The sequence below is a fragment of the Delphinus delphis genome, chromosome 7 (genome assembly GCF_949987515.2).
Source record: "Delphinus delphis chromosome 7, mDelDel1.2, whole genome shotgun sequence".
In the NCBI taxonomy this organism is placed as follows: domain Eukaryota; kingdom Metazoa; phylum Chordata; class Mammalia; order Artiodactyla; family Delphinidae; genus Delphinus; species Delphinus delphis.
The window spans coordinates 35,152,604-35,165,989 of record NC_082689.1 but is presented as its reverse complement, the minus strand read 5'-3'; the positions used below and the strand labels follow the sequence as shown (position 1 = coordinate 35,165,989).

Genomic DNA, 13,386 nt, shown 5'->3' with positions numbered 1-13,386 from the left:
GCAGAAATCCAGACATTCTTGGGGAGGCAGAAGGGTACATATCTAAAGACCCAAGAAAGGACACACACTTGGAGAAGTTAAAAGGAAGAAAGAAGGAATACAGTGCCCAGAAGAGTCCTTTGTACATAGTAAGCACTCAATAAGTAGTTTTGAGTGAATAAATGAACTTATACCACCCAACCATATGAAGCATTGATCGAATTTACTTCTGATATAGCATACAAAAGTGACACAAAGGTAGTTAGTAGGAGTGAGGAGAGACTTAAGCTCTTTGGGCATTGCCAGAAGTCTTGTTCATGTTTAAATGAAGACAAATCTCAGATACCAATTTACCTAACTGACATTTTCCTTTTTAGAAAGGTAAAGAAAATGAAGGAAACTTCTATTTAGGGATCAAATTTTAACCAAGAAGAGATTGCTTGGTGAAATAGAAGTGGAAGGAATGTGTATCCATTTATTCAACAAATATTTACTGGACGTCTGCTATGGGCCAAGCACTTGGAAGACTGTAGCCGTGATGTCATCTTAGCTTTTGTGATAACCAAGGAGCAGGTTCTGTACATACAGCAGACTTCAGGAGGGAAATTTCAAATAGTCAAAGAAGTAGATGTGATTCCATAGTCTGAGACCCTAAAAGAGGAGATGACAAAGGAGATGAGAAACCCAATCCTTAAGTTCAGATTAGGGCCCTTTCTATGTGTTCCTGAGACTCCTCAAAACTCTTCTCAAATCCAGTACCATGCTTGGTCATAATTCCCCTGTGCTCATCTCTATTTACTCTGAAGCTTTAAGCTTCAAGACAGCGGGGCTGCATCTATCATGTTTATCTTTATATCCCAACAAATAGGACAGTCCCTGACACATACCTTATATATGCCCAATAAATTATGTATACATACACACCCACAATTCATTATATATATAATGAATTAAGCAATAAATAGTGATGAAATTCTGATAATATAATCATGAATATTTTTCCAAATTATCAAAGATAATGTATACACCCACACACATGTTCCAAGTCTAACAATTCACAATTTTTTGAACAATTCGAATTAAAGGTTTGAAAGTTCTAAATAATGAGGAAAAGAAATGGCTGTGGCTGCAAAGGGAATGCTCAAATTAACTCAAAATATAAAAGACCATTTCAAGAAGAACGCAAGGAGAGGCAAATAACTGAGAATACCAAAGAGAGAGATAATCCCATTAGAATAGTGTCAGGAAGTCTAAAGTCCAGAGTGAGCTGAAGTATGTAAAAAATTCTAAAAACAACAAAAGAGACTTAAAAAGCTGGTAAGGAAAAATTCTACAGAAAATGATGGTGGCAAAACAAGCCAGACATAGAAAACTGGAATGCTTGTGATGTTCAGTATTGTGCCCATTTTTGCTAATGACATAGTTATAATTTCTGTCAAGACTAGAATACCATTTTTATTGTAGACTTTTTGTTTTACTTTTGTAGAGAAAAGAACAACAAAGGGATAGGACCTCTGATGAGAAAAACAAAGCCTATTCATCTCTTCTTATTTTTGCCTTTTAATTGAGGATCATGATTTCCCACCTGGTAGGGTAGAACAAAATGTGAACAAGAGGGAATTGAGGCCCACAGCAGCATAACACTAGATCCTTAGCTGTTTGGCATGGATTGGGGTCTCCTGGCCCAGACTGTATCCACAGTCCTGAGAACACTCATGCCTGTGACTGTCCCACTCCAGCTAGCCACACTGGAGGCATTTCAGCGAATGGAAAAGTCCCCCAAAGCCTGGAGATTGACAAAAAGAGAAAATATAAAATCCCAGCAAAATTCTAAAATTTATTCTGAAACTTTTTGAGAACACTCAAAAGAGAAAGAGGTAATCATTAGGCACCAAAAGGAAGTCAAGCAGGACTAAATGATTTTCCTCTTCAGTAGAGTAACTAGAATGCAGGATGAAGGAAATGTGGTAGATTCAGTATGTATGAATTTCATCAAGGCAGTTTTCACAATATCTTATGATCCTATTAGAATTTAATGGAGAAATATGAACTGAATGACAGAATAGTCAAGTGGATTCACAGCTAGGTTTGCATAACCAAACCCAAGGAGTGCTAAAGAATGGGTCCATGTGATCGCAGGGGTGATGTATAGACATCTGCTTCTGTTTTTCTCTAGATCTCTCTGTATCAGCGGTGTGAATGATGATTAATCTGATGGAGATAATACAAATAAGTGTCATCTTTTGAACTCTTAAGTGTCAAACACTTTTCTATTACTCTATGTGTATTTTATTTAATCCTTACAACAAGGAAGCTGCACAGCCTCTTAGATAGCCTCATCCACCAGCAAGAAGAACGACAGGTCTGCAGCCTGTGGAAGGAAAACCACAGTCACAGAAAGACAGACAAACTGAAAAGGCAGAGGACTTTGTACCAGATGATGGAACAAGATAAAACCCCAGAAAAACAACTAAATGAAGTGGATATAGGCAACCTTCCAGAAAAAGAATTTAGAATAATGATAGTGAAGATGATCCAGGACCTCGGAAAAAGAATGGAGGCAAAGATCAAGAAGATGCAAGAAATGTTTAACAAAGACCTAGAAGAATTAAAGAACAAACACCTAGAAGAATTAAAGAACAAACAAACAGAGATGAACAATAACTGAAATGAAAAATACACTAGAAGGAAACAATAGCAGGATAACTGAGGCAGAAGAATGGATAAGTGACCTGGAAGACAGAATGGTGGAATTCACTGCCGCAGAACAGAATAAAGACAAAAGAATGAAAAGAAATGAAGATAGCCTAAGAGACCTCTGGGACGACATTAAATGCAACAACATTCGCATTATAGGGGTCCCAGAAGGAGAAGAGAAAGAGAAAGGACCCAAGAAAATATTTGAAGAGATTATAGTTGAAAACTTCCCTAACATGGGAAAGGAAATAGCCACCCAAGTCCAGGAAGCACAGAGAGTCCCAGGCAGGATAAACCCAAGGAGAAACAGGCCGAGACACATAGTAATCAAATTGGCAAAAATTAAAGACAAAGAAAAATTATTGAAAGCAACAAGGGAAAAATGACAAATAATATACAAGGGAACTCCCATAAGGTTAACAGCTGATTTCTCAGCAGAAACTCTACAAGCCAGAAGGGAGTGGCACGACATACTTAAAGTGATGAAAGGGAAGAACCTACAACCAAGATTACTCTACCCAGCAAGGATCTCATTCAGATTCGATGGAGAAATCAAAAGCTTTACAGACAAGCAAAAGCTAAGAGAATTCAGCACCACCAAACCAGCTCTACAACAAATGCTAAAGGAACTTCTCTAAGTGGGAAACACAAGAGAAGAAAAGGGCCTACAAAAACAAACCCAAAACAATTAAGAAAATGGTAATAGGAACATACATATGGATAATTACCTTAAACGTGAATGGATTAAATGCTCCAACCAAAAGACACAGGCTCACTGAATGGATACAAAACCAAGACCCATATATATGCTGTCTACAGGAGACCCACTTCAGACCTAGGGACACATACAGACTGAAAGTGAGGGGATGGAAAAAGATATTCCATGCAAATGGAAGTCAAAAGAAAGCCAGAGTAGCAATACTCATATCAGATAAAATAGACTTTAAAATAAAGAATATTACAAGAGACAAGGAAGGACACTACATAATGATCAAGAGATCAATCCAAGAAGAAGATATAACAATTATAAATATATATGCACCCAACATAGGAGCACCTCAATACATAAGGAAACTGCTAACAGCTATAAAAGAGGAAATTGACAGTAACACAATAATAGTGGGGGACTTTAACACCTCACTTACACCAATGGACAGATATTCCAGACAGAAAATTAATAAGGAAACACAAGCTTTAAATGACAGATAGATTTAATTGATATTTATAGGACATTCCATCCAAAAAGAGCAGGTTACACTTTCTTCTCAAATGCTCACGGGACATTCTCCAGGATAGACAAAATCTTGGGTCACAAATCAAGCCTCAGTAAATTTAAGAAAATTGAAATCATATCAAGCATCTTTTCTGACCACAACTCTATGGGACTAGAAATCAATTACAGGGAAAAAAATGTAAAAAACACAAACACATGGAGGCTAAACAATACGTTACTAAATAACCAAGAGATCACTGAAGAAATCAAAGAGGAAATCAAAAAATACCTAGAGACAAATGACAACAAAAACATGATGATCCAAAACCTATGGGATGAAGCAAAAGCAGTTCTAAGAGGAAAGTTTATAGCAATACATGCCTACCTCAAGAAACAAGAAAAATCTAAAATAAACAAGCTAACCTTACACCTCAAGGAACTAGAGAAAGGAGAAAAAACAAAACCCAAAGTTAGTAGAAGGAAAGAAATCATAAAGATCAGAGCAGAAATAAATGAAATAGAAACAAACAGTAGCAAAGATCAATAAAACTAAAAGGTGGATCTTTGAGAAGATAAACAAAATTGATAAACCTTTAGCTAGACTCATCAAGAAAAAGAGGGGGAGGAATCAAATCAATAATATTACAAATGAAAAAGGAGAAGTTACAATGGACACCGCAGAAATACAAAGCATCCTAAGAGACTACTACAAGCAACTCTATGCCAATAAAATGGACAACCTGGAAGAAATGGACAAATTCTTAGAAAGGTATAACCTTCCAAGACTGAACCAGGAAGAAATAGAAAATATGAACAGACCAATCACAAGTAATGAAATTGAAACTGTGATTAAAAATCTTCCAACAAACAAAAGTCCAGGACCAGATGGCTTCACAGGTGAATTCTATCAAACATTTAGAGATGAGCTAACACACATCCGTCTCAAACTCTTCCAAAAAATTTCAGAGGAAGGAACTCTCCCAAACTCATTGTATGAGGCCACCATCACCCTAATATCAAAACCAGACAAAGACATGACAAAAAAAGAAAATTACAGACCAGTATCACTGACGAATATAGATGCGAAAATCCTCAACAAAATACTAGCAAACAGAATCCAACAACACATTAAAAGGATCGTACGCCATGATCAAGTGGGATTGATCCCAGGGATGCAAGGATTCTTCAATATACGCAAATCAATCAATGTGATAAACCATATCAACAAATTGAAGAAGAAAAACCACATGATCATCTCAATAGATGCAGAAAAAACTTCTGACAAAATGCAACACTCATTTATGGTAAAAACTCTCCAGAAAGTGGGCATAGAGGGAACCTACCTCAACATAATAAAGGCCATATACGACAGACACACAGGGAACATCGTTCTCAATGGTGAAAAACTGAAAGCATCTCCTCTAAGATCAGGAACAGGACAAGGATGTGCACTCTCGCCACTATTATTCAACATAGTTTTGGAAGTCCTAGCCACGGCAATCAGAGAAGAAAAAGAAATAAAAGGAATACAAATTGGAAAAGAAGAAGTAAAACTGTCACTGTTTGCAGATGACATGATACTCTACATAGAGAATCCTAAATATGCCACCAGAAAACTACTAGGGCTAATTAATGAATTTGGTAAAGTTGCAGGATACAAAATCAATGCACAGAAATCTCTTGCATTCCTGTACACTAACAACGAAAGATCAGAAAGAGAAATTAAGGAAACAATCCCATTCACCATTGCAACAAAAAGAATAAAATACCTAGGAATAAACCTACCTAGGGAGACAGACCTCTATACAGAAAACTATAACACGCTGATGAAAGAAATCAAAGATGACACAAGCAGATGCAGAGATACACCATCCACCATTCTTGGATTGGAAGAATCAATATTGTGAAAATGACTATACTACCCAAAGTAATCTACAGATTCAGTCAATCTCTATCAAATTTCCAATGGCATTTTTTACAGAACTAGAACAAAAAAATCTTAAAATTTGTATGGAGACACAAAAGACCCCGAATAGCCAAAGCAATCTTGAGGGAAAAAAACAGAGCTCGAGGAATCAGACGTCCTGATTTCAGACTATACTATAAAGCTACAGTCATCAAGACAATATGGTACTGGCACAAAAACAGAAATATAGATCAATGGAACAGGATAGGAAGCCCAGAGATAAACCCACACACCTATGGTCAACTAATCTATGACGAAGGAGGCAAGGATATACAATGGAGAAAAGACAGTGTCTTCAGTAAGTGGTGCTGGGAAAACTGGACAGCTACATGTAAAAGAATGCAATTAGAACACTCCCTAACACCACACACAAAAATAAACTCAAAATGGATTAAAGACCTAAATGTAAGACCGGACACTATAAAACTCTTAAGAGGAAAACATAGGAAGAACACTCTTTGACATAAATCACAGCAAGGTCTTTTCTGATCCACCTCCTAGAGTAATGGAAATAAAAACAAAAACAAATGGGACCTAATCCTTACAACAATCCCTATGCAGTTGCTATATTTATCTCCACTTTATAAATGAGTAACACAGAGAGTTGAAGTAACTTCCTCAAGGTCACACTGTTCTTAGGTGGCAGAGCTGCCATTCAAGCCCAGACTGTTTAATTAGTGGCATAAGTTACATAAATGATGTCCATTAAATTGTGGATGACCAAAGTGATATGTATAGCTAAAATTGTAAAGTTATAGATTTGGTATCCAAAAAAAGAAAAAAAAAAACTCTAATAGACTGGAAAAATTAGCCAGATGAATAAAGATAAAATTAATTTGAGTCAAATATAAACTCATACACTTAAGTTCCAAATAACTCAACTGCAAAAGTAAAGATTGGGGAGATGGGACTTACTAATAGATCAAATGAGGAAGTCTTGGGAGTTTCCTTTAATATAGGCTCATTATGACCGATGTACAGTGTGATTATCAACAAAATGCAATCTTAGAGCAAAATTTAAAAACATTGTTCTTCTTCCCATTCATAATTTTCCACCCCATTTGACTTTCTTTTTTAACCAAGTCAGCTTTACATTTTTTATTCTAATTCTAGGGAATACTAAGGTTTCTAATTTGGAATGAACCCACTAAATAATTTTCAGACGATTCCCTTTATTTTCATTGAACCAAAATAATGGCAGCAGACTAGTGGAATAAGCACAAGCTTGGGAGTCAGTCCCAGAGGTTGAGTCCCCTCCTTGCTGTTGACTGGCTCTGGGATCTTGGCCTTAACGTCCGTACGCCTAGTTCCCTCATCTAGAAAATGGCGATAATAATGCCTACCTTGCAGGAGCATCCTGAGGACTCAGGGAAATAGACATAAAGAGATAAAATCATCCAGCGTGGTGCCTGAGGGGGTTTCATTTGGTTCACCGTTGTAGCCCCATCATGTAGGCCAGTACCTGGCACAGAGGAGGTGCTCAGAGGTGTTTGCTAAGTGAATACTGAATGAATGAATGAATGGATGAGTGAATGAATGTGTTCAGTAGAGGATAGTTCTTACTAAAGTCATGGCAGTGTTTTCAGATGTGAGAAGTCTTTGTAAAGCAAGAGACTGATTATTCACAGGTTTGAAGAAGGGGAATGCTTTGTCATAGCAAAATTTACTTTTTCCCATCATGCAGCGTAGCTTCAGGATTTTTTGAAAGCTAAAGTAAAACTGTGACCATTAGGTCGTCTTTGTAGTGTTTCTTCAGTCCTTACACTATTCTTCCATGAGGTATCTAGAGAGGTCTCATTCTGCCTAGTCAGATATTGTTTGAAAGCTTGAAATGAAAAATGAAACCAAGTTAAGTCTGGCTGGTAGCCATTCAGAAATAGATTTTTTTTTTAAAGTAGATTAATTTTCAAAGACATTTTTCCTCTTTAAGACTTCCTTGTTTTTAAAGAAGCATTTAGTAAAACAACAGGAACATCTTTTCAGTGTCTGGTTATCTCTTTTTCAAGACTGAGTTTGGTAAATTACATAGTATTAGCTGTTGGTCATCTTCCGGGTAAAAAATAAAACCAAATGAAGTCTTTAATGTAATTTATGAGTTTCTCTCCTAGAGCTAAATGAAACTCAGCTTCATAGCTTTTATTTGTTTTGGGGCCTTTAATATTAGTCAGATTAAAGCTTATGTTTTTATAAAACTATAAGGACAAAGAATTGTGTTAAAATAGCTAAAAAAACAAAAAAAATATCTCCAGTGTTTGATTCTGCATGTCAAGAATAACAGAGAAAATAGGGTCTGATTTCAGAACCTTGTAACCAAAAATGACAGTGTGGTTATTTTGACAGTGGGATGGGGAGTTGGTGTGGGGTTCGGCAGAAACTCTCGCATTCTCTAAAAGGAAAACGAAAGAAGGATGTTAACTCTTTGCTGTATTATGAACAGGACGTGTATAATTGAAACCAAACCATTAACACCTTTTCACATACTGCCTTCTGATGTCATCTAATTACTTACTGCCTGCTAATCTTATCTCCCTCAGGAGCCGATCTTAAAATTACACTGCGTTACAGTTAGCTAAACACATTGCACCTAGTCAAGGCACATAGTGGACTCCCAGTAAATATTTGTTGAATGACTTCTGTGCACTTACGCAGGTGGGTTTTCTTTCTGATCTCATGCATGACTTACTTGTTTCCACCAGAGAGGTTTCAGTTTTGCTCTTTCTCTTACCTGAAATGCCATTCTCATCATTGGCAATACTGCCTCAATGCAGTGCAAAAGAACACCTCCTCCTAGAAGCCTTCTCTGATTAACCCACCTGAATTAAAACCATCTCACCCATCGAGAAGCCCCTTTTATAAACATGGCTATAGTCATTTCAGAATGATTTAAGATTCTTATTTCTCTTGGCTCTGACATCCCCCATGCCCCACAATATACACGCATCAAGAATAGGCATTGAGTCTTATTTCCCACAGGGACAACCCTGCACATGCAGTGTCCACCTATGGAAAGCACACTCAAAGGACGTGTTCTATAGTTAGGTAATGAAATTTTTAACATTAGTGTAAGAAACCAGACAACTCTGATTGCTTGTCTCTGTCGGTCTGCCAAGAATGGGTATAAATGGAGTCAAGGCTGTGAGAGATGGATCTTTTTCATCAGACAAGTGATCAAAACCTAATACATTTACACCTCAGAATTGCTTTAAAGGAGATTGGATGACTAACAGAAAGTCTTCCAAAGGGAAATAATATATGGTATTATATTTAATTGAGAGACCTGTACAATATTTGAACTACTGTACAAAAACTAGTTTCGATTCATTCAATCTTTAGAAAAATGATTTGGAAGAGATTAAACTACATATTGCTATGGCTTATAGACCGTCATAAGCCTTTGGTACCTTCCAAACTTCCCCCAATGTGAGTTGAGCCATAGGTCAGGCTGGGACTCAGAGCAAGGTGTATGCTTTAAGGCAGGCCTTTGATTGCTGTAAACTAAAGGGATAAGCAGACAGGTCGTGAGAAGGTTTACAAAGAACCCATAGAGTGCATAAGTGTGTCAACAGCAATAAAAATCCCTATCTATAGGTGGAGTTACAGGGTATATATTGGTGAGGTTAGTGGTTAAATGTGTTTAGCATTGGGTTGGAAACCACTTTTTTCCCGTCATATTCCACAGAAAAGATAAATTTTTGGCCTATCTCTTTTAGACAGAGCATACGCTTTGGTGCAGGGGAACTAGAGGGCTAGCCTAGTGACCTGATTATCCCGAATACGAGGTTCTGAGTTAAGAAATAAAATAAGTAGGAGATGTTGGGGATGTTACCTGGTTAAAGACATGGGCTACGGAGGGTCCAATACAGGAAGATGTAGAGGGCTTCAGCACTCATGATTCGACCTTGACTCTGAGAATGACTGAAAAACTACTGGGTTGGAGATATGGGGGGAGGAGGAGAAGGAGTGGATTGGAGGGTGTGTAAAGCGATGTGACTAGAGCAGCATTTGACAATGCTGGTTTTAATGGTGGCATTTAAAGTGATACTCCAGTACTAGATGTTGAAACCTGGGGAATAAATTATTGAAGACTCGGGCATCCCTGGTGGCGCAGTGGTTGGGAGTCCGCCTGCCGATGCAGGAGACACGGGTTCGTGCCCTGGTCCGGGAAGATCCCACACGCCGCGGAGTGGCTGGGCCCGTGAGCCGTGGCCGCTGAGCCAGCGCGTCCGGAGCCTGTGCTCCGCAACGGGAGAGGCCACAACAGTGAGAGGCCCGCGCACTGAAAAAAAATATATATATATTGAAGACTCACTGAAACCAAGAAAGGAAAAATAAAATGAGAGGACATTCACTCCTCTTTTCCCACATGTCTTTATTGAACATTTAAAAGGTCAAAGGCACTCTCCTAGGTACTTTGGAAAAGGGAAAGGAGAAATGGAATTGATCAGAGACAGGCTTTTTAAAAGGAAGAAATTCTTTTTGTGATTCATTAAATCTATTAATATCTCATATATTTGAAGCACTTTAAAAACAGTTATTAATTTCCCCAAAACAGCATATATTTCAGGTGACACATTTCTATTTTTTTATTATATTTAGAAGTTGAAATAAAATTCACTAAGGCAGTGAATATGACCTCTAGAATTTTGACCATATCATAAAACGGTCAAAATGAGTTTTATTATCTGTGATTGCATTAGAATAAATTCAAGGGCATTAAAATCATGTTAATTCTCTCTTTTATCCATCTTGATACAATTACCTGAGATCAGCACATATGAAAGGAGATTTTGTAATTTTTAGGCTGTTCTGTTATTAGCTCTAAGACTTTATTTGAACTTTGTTCTTTCCATGTTATAACTGCTTATTGTCTTCTAAAGACAAGTACCTTAGCTGTGAACTTGGTCACTAGAGCACTGACCACATCTGGTAGCCACAAGACAGGAAACCGTGACCTGGCATGGGTTTCTGAGCCATTCTACAAGGAAGAGGTATTATAGTCTTGGATTCACTTTTGCCTGTGCTGAAACTTTAAGAACATGATAAACAAATGACCCTGTGGACACTGAGCCCTGGAAGTCTCTATCCCTCTCAGCAGTGCTGCAGTCAGGCCTCAGCCTTGGACTGCTACCCACACCTCTCTAGAATTGCCCTAGGCTTCCCTTAAGGTGGCAGTGTCCATGGTGAGGGAAAGGTGTATCCAGATGAGGGCAACTTGTGGTCAGAAGGTTGTGTTTCAAGGGCCAGTTCCATCACTGGCTAGATGCATGTCCATAACTTCTTCCACCTTAGTTTCTCACCTGCAAAATGAGGATGGAGGGGAAAGCAACCACATAAGCTATGGAGGAATCGAATGAGATTATTTATTTTTATTTATTTCATAGCACACATTAATTGCTTTACAAATATGAACTCATTTCATCCAAATTACTATCCCATGAGGTAGTTACTATAATCATTCTCAGTTTACCTGTGAGGAAATGAAGATGTAGAAAGGTTGAATAACTTGCTCAAATCCCCAAACCAGTAAGAGGCAGAGTTGAGATTCAAACTTGGTAAATGGTAATTACTTATTTTCTATCATAAGGGGATAAGGAAGAATCTGAATAGCAGAAATGGGCAGTGTTTCCTATTTGTGATCATTTGGGGGCCCAAGATCCTGTGTGGTGGTGACAGAGGCACAGTAATTAATGCAGATGTCTCTGCCACAGGGCTGGCTATAGGGGCTCCCGGGCTGACTGCCTGTGGCTGGTGAGCAAGATGGTGGGTGAGAGGCCTGACCCTAAAGAGAAATAGTGCCTTTCTAAGAACATGTTGAATTTACGAGTTAATTACGTGGGTCTCTCACTGTTGCGGCCCCTCCCGTTGCGGAGCACAGGCTCCGGACGCGCAGGCTCAGCAGCCATGGCTCACGGGCCCAGGCTACGCGGCACATGGGATCTTCCTAGACCGGGGCACGAACCCATTTCCCCTGCATCGGCAGGCGGACTCTCACCCGCTGCGCCACCAGGGAAGCCCACAAGTTAATTTTTTTAAGGTATCAAACCAGCAAACAAACATAGATAGGGCTAAGGTGCCTGTAGGTGGCGCAGGCCTGACAGGCCTTCTCCATTCTGCTGCCCAGTGGTTATCCCCACTCCCATGCTCCTCACACTAGCTTTTTCCCTGGTGAAATTCACCATGAAAACTTCATTCCTTTGGGTGAGGGCATGACCCCTAATAAACTGTATATACCCCTGGACACAGTAGTACCTTATTCATTTAGCATAAAATTGGCCAGCAGATGCCTCTGGTTAAGTCTAGAACCAGGAACAGGTTTTAGAATGGGGAGGGGAGAGAGAAAGGCTCAGGGTGCAGTGCTAGGAATGTTTGCTAATTGATTGATCTGCCTGTACTGCTGTCACTGGAAGATTAGAAGCCCTTAGCTGACGCCCATTCTCAGGAACTGACCTTTGGAACGATGATGCGGTCCCAGCCCATACTGTCTCTTAGCCTCCGGGCAGTCTGTGTAAAGTTCGCAAGTTCAGTCTTACAGCTATGCGTTCCCCAAGAGGAGAAGAATGAAGAGCTGGGCATTCGCTACCAGAGGCCCGAAGGCAAAAGCACAGGACAGTTTTGCAAAAAGGAAACAAGTATTTTCGAAGTAGGTGAGTCTCTCCGAGCCTCAGGTGGCCTCAGCCACCCCCAGGATCCTGCTACCTACCCCAGTCTCTGACTCCACCTGCCTCGCTGTTGAGATGACTTAAGCAAGTTGATAAAGGTGGCCAGTTCAGGGACGGGGCTTTTCTGTCTGTCGAGAAAAGGCAGTCAGGCCATGCACTGGAAGCCCTGATTTGGAACACCAGGGCAACTTACCAAGTGAGTCGCGGTGGATTTTGTTGGAAAGGCTTAGGAGCAGTAGTACTGGGTGGGGGGAGGAGGCGTGAGAGGGGCTGGCTGCCTGTAGTTCTCTTCTGCCTCAGTTCCCTAGCACTGCTCTCCCAGCAAACGCCAGTGCCCGTAAGTTAGAACATCACAGACCGTTTTGATTCAGCCAGTGCCGGTGACGGACGTTTCAAGGAAGTAGGAGGGACCTGACTTTCTCTGCTACTTTGAGAAAACCATTAAATGTTTACTAGGAGGGTTCTGACTTAATGAACAAGGAATATTGTGAGTTCCTTAGAACAGAGGTTTTTGAAACCAGAATATCCTCAGGAGAGACCGTGGCTTCCTTTACCAGGTGTTTATTCCATGACAGATGAGCGCGCTTGCCCAGAGTTGGCTGTGAACGTAGAGCTTTTGTTTGCCAGGTTTTGTCAGGATTTCTCTTTGCCAGGCCAGAGCTATAGTGCAGAACCACAGTGCATGTTTTCTTTGGAGATGAATATCAGTGTTTTCCTTCAAAATTTGCTGTAAAATCTTTTAAAAAAGTATACAGCCTCCACTTCCAGCCCACCCCCTCTAATGGCAAGCCCACCTCTAACCCTTTGGGGAGCCCGGTCTCTGGGGTGAGACTGGCCAGCTGGGCAGATCACAGCACCAGCATTGCTCTGCC

At 39.6% G+C, this 13,386-nt stretch overlaps 1 protein-coding gene across 3 annotated transcripts in view; it reads left to right on the top strand.

Annotated features, from left to right (window-relative positions):
• SPATS2L (spermatogenesis associated serine rich 2 like) overlaps nucleotides 1-13,386 on the top strand; it is a 169,436-nt gene that overhangs the window by 61,051 nt on the left and 94,999 nt on the right. For 2 of the 3 annotated variants that reach the window (XM_060016347.1, XM_060016345.1), the window contains exon 1: nucleotides 12,354-12,499. The exons of the other annotated variant lie outside the window; for it this stretch is intronic. The gene's annotated coding sequence lies outside the window, so the exon portion shown is untranslated. Of the gene's footprint in view, nucleotides 1-12,353; nucleotides 12,500-13,386 lie in introns of those variants that run through there. 3 annotated transcript variants of the gene reach the window in all.